Here is a 4,522-nt window from a genome sequence, read left to right as displayed (position 1 = left end):
GATTCCCTAAGTACAACAGGGGATTAAAATATGAGAGGAATAGAAAAGACTGTTCACAAAATGTAGCCCGAATAATAGACGGAACAATGGACAGAATAAAAGTGAAAGGTTTGATTATAATCATCAAAATAGAAATAATCACCAGTCATATCAAAACAGAAATAATTACCAGTCATACAAAGAATCAGAGAGGACTGACTATAGGGGCAATAATAAATACCAGGCGCTGCAGTAGAGAGACAAAAGAGATTAGAAATTCTACAAACAGAGACAGAAGATGATTGGGAGCAATCACCCCAGCAAAATTAGCATCATTTTTTAGAGCAGCGCCCCAAGGATATAAAACCAACAATAATCCCAGTAAAAAGAACAAGATCAAAAGAAGAAGGAGAACTAGAGGGGGGAAACGAAAACAGGCAAAAAAATCAGTGCATCAGATAGCATCTAATAATAAAGGAGTCTTTAATCTATCAAGTAAAAAACTTTCAGATGAGGAGAAATCAATCTTAGAAAAAGGACTAAACTTCTCTCCAGTTTCAAAACCCAACATTTTCAAATTATTTGTGGACCTTAACCGTTTCACTCACACGCTTAGTAGGAAAAGGTACTTTGCATGTAAACAGAGAGAACAGGGGCGCAGTACTGTGGGTGGTCTGAGTGCGGCGTCCCACTGCTCAGACAGATGTGAAGTCTTCAGGCACCTCTTTAGAGCATTAGTGGTCAGTGGTTTTCCTCCCAGCATTTCTGTATCCCACCTCTAATTTCAGGCACAGATACGGCAAACTGCTATAAAGATGCGGAAGGAAACTACCTAGTCACTTTGCAATATCTGTCCACAGTCACCCTGTCGGCTGCTTTAAAGATGCGGAAAGCGACTACCTAGTCACTTTGCCGTATCTGTCCATAGTCACACTGTCGGCTGCTATAAAGATGCGAAAAGCGACTACCTAGTCACTTTGCCGTATCTGTCCATAGTCACCCTGCCGGCTGACGCGTACCCCATCTTTATAGTGGTCCACCTATATATTTTGTTTAGGTTCTGTAATCACGCCTCTTTGTTTTGGTATGCCCTTAACCCAGCCCTTTATGATAATTATGTTTATATATATATATATATATCGTGTCAAAGGGCCAAATCGGGAGAGTGTGTACGGTGGTACAATTTTTTTCTTGCGACTGTTTGGACAGGAGTACATCGGACGTCGCAAGTAAAATTGTACAGGTGTGTACACGCGTATCAGCTGTTGTTTGTGGACGGTCCGAAAGGTCTACGGTCGGTCAAACGGTCGCAAGAAAACAGGGATTGTATAGATGTGTATCCAGCTTTACTCTGCAGATTTAACTACCTTATCTAGAGCCACATGCAATTCCCATACAATAGTGTAATAGTGTCAAAAGACTCTCAGTTACGCAGCAGCAGAAATTCACAAGCAAGGGCTTTGGTAACCCTGCTCCCGAAGTCTAACCAAGAAGAAAAGGCTTTGCTGAGCCTTCCAAACCACAACTGAAAAGTGAGAGGCATATCCAATCCTACGTAAATGTAATCCCTAAAAAAACCTAATATTTCTGACCATCTCTACCTCCTTATCATCTGAAAACAATTGGTTCAGCCTTCTACTTCTCCAAATGAAACTCTCAATATTCATTATATACAGTATCTATCATGTAAAATACTTCAATCCTCATATCTCCAAGAGATCCATCTTAGAACTATACATAGAGCATGTCTCCCCAGCCCAATACGCCCACTTTGACCCTGCTAATGCTGCCGAATGCTTGGAATGCCAGTGTGCCTCTGCCTCCTTTTATCAATGTATGCAGGGTTGTCCCTATATCCCCCGCTCTTGGTGCAAACTTATAAACTATATTAAATGCATTTTCTATATTACTGTTATTCCCCATCCGACAGCATGCCTTTTGGCTGACTTTACAATCTGGGATCTTGACCCTACCAAACATATTGGGTGGGATTTTCCAAACACCGGCGGTACATCCTGCCACACACCATGTTGATGCTCATCGCATAGAGTATGTACTGACAAATGCGATGAGCATCTCTCACACATCCCCCTCACTCACTCAGAGGTACACCAGAAGATGCTTCAGGTCATACATTTTGACAGGAAATCTGCTCTGACTATTGCTGAAAAAGGGGTTATTGTTTTTCATAAAAAAATGGAATCTTTATATACAAACTCTAGATATACCTACTCCGGACTCGATATTTGCGTTATTTGACCATACAGAATGTACTCTTCATAAGAAAATTACAATGTCTCCCACGTGATACTACATATTCCACTAAGCGGAAGAATGGGAGGTAAAGGCACCACTTCAGGTGTTAAGAGGGGGCAGGGGGACAAGGGACCTGGTCACCTCCAAAAATTATCTGTTCCCCTCTGGATGGCACTAGATACAACAAAATAAACAGACTCCCTTAAGTGGACCCTTAACCCCTTGAGCAGTGGGTTTACCTGGAGCAGGACGAACCTACCAGGGCAGGTTTATCCTGCCCAGAAATACTCACCACAGAAGGAGCAGCCGCTGCCTTCTGCAGCAGCCCCTCCTGGGCTGCTGCTGGCTTCAGCTATTTGCGGCCACTTGGAAAAGTTCGGGGCCGCTTGGGGGAGTTTTGGACGCTAGGGTGTTCAGGCATCCTGTCTTTGGACGCCCGAACACACGAATGGCCAAACCTCCCCGAGCCGCCCTGATCCTCCCCGAGCGGCCCTGCCCCTCCCCAAGTGGCGATGGGGAGGATCAGCAAGGATATCATTAGCATAAAGTCGCATGCGCTACTATAGGAAAAGATCCTAAATTGGACTCCGCAGCATCTGACACAGAATCTGCCCCTGTATAGTATGTAGAAATGGATATCTATTACATTTTTCAAGTTCTTTCGTTAGTAAAAGAGAAGAGCTGAATAGGTTGACAGATCAGCCATTTACCAAAATATTATAAGAGGTTGCATAAAATTTATTTAAATAAATGTATCTTCTGAAGACATACAGTATAAATGCATACGAACTGCATAACAATTAACTCTGTACCCAAAAGTGACATTTCCCACCTGCTATATTGCACTACAGAAGCACTGATTGGCTAAGAGATAAAAGCTTTCAGCCAATCAGTGGAACATTTTTAAGTGGAATTCTTGGCCTAGACTCACCAGTTTGAGGCAGGGGTACATAATAAAAGGGTAACCAATAATAACTGCTGTATCGCACTTCTATGGTATATGCCTCCAACTGGTTAAACCCATTGCTTGTAACTAGAAAAATATATGTTTGGGTCGATGAGGCATCATGGTGTTAATGTGTGTCTCATCTGTAATTTGATGTTGATTTTGATGCCCTTATTAAGTCTCCAATTTGCAAATTGATGATAAATCACAGATACACACCAAATTGACACAGGCTGACCGTTACCTGTGGTGTGTATTCACCATATGAAGCAAGATGCTTAGCACAACTATGGTGCTCTGGGGTAGACGTAGGAAGCAGTGATAAAGGAGGAGAAGTGATGAAGTGCCTGGTACTTTATCACCACCCAATCAGCTCCTGACTGTTAACTTACAGGCTGGGTTTAAAAGGGAACAGTCATTAGCTGATTGACCTGTGATAAAGTGTCAGGCACTTTATCACTTCTCCTCCCTTATCACTGCTTCATACATGTTCCTGAGAGGAGTAGAGACATTCTGTATCTTATATTCATCACATATTTAGGGAAATTCAACCATAGTGTCCTGTAGACTCTAGGCTGTCATTTTCATGGTACTTGTGAGAAAAGGCCAAAATGTACTAATTTCGTACATCAAATGAATCAGTGTAAAATCTAGCTGGGAGCATTCAGCCTCACGCAGCAATAAGGTTAAGGTTCTGTTTCCCAACAGTTACTTTTTTAGGCCCAAGTTTGAGAAAAAAAAAATCTATGGAACGATCATACGGATGATATGGGGGTTGATGTGTCCATATACTGCTTGCAAAAAGCATTCAAGAATATCTGGTATTAATGAGGAAATAAAACAGTATGTTGACAGCTCAGAATGTCTGAGACCCGCCACTGGTGGGACCAGATCACCCTCCAGAAATATCTGGATGGTGATCTGATCCCAAGAGGATTGAGAATCTTTAAGTCGTCCACTTTTCAGGATGACCAGGAGTTCACAAAAAAAGGAATGAAAATTTGAACAATTGTTCAAAAAATCTAATGAAACTCCTGATTAGCCAGAGAGAAAAAAGAGTCTTAGAGATGCAGGGAGAAATAGAAAAAGTGTATGATAAATTGAAAACATTTGAAAAAACACAAGACTACAAGGAGAGAGACAAGACATTAAAAAATTTGAGGAAGATCTAATATATAGAAAAGAATCCAAAATGGATAGAGACCTAAACGATTATGAAAAAAATAGAAGTCCATAACTTTAATAGAAATCAGAATAAGAGAGAGTATTCAGTACAGAGAGATGCATCTAGAAATGGGAGATTCCCTAAGTACAACAGGGGATTAAAATATGAGAGGAATA

The sequence above is a fragment of the Crinia signifera genome, chromosome 3 (genome assembly GCF_055691185.1).
Source record: "Crinia signifera chromosome 3, ASM5569118v1, whole genome shotgun sequence".
NCBI lineage: Eukaryota > Metazoa > Chordata > Amphibia > Anura > Myobatrachidae > Crinia > Crinia signifera.
This window is presented reverse-complemented; position numbering follows the sequence as displayed.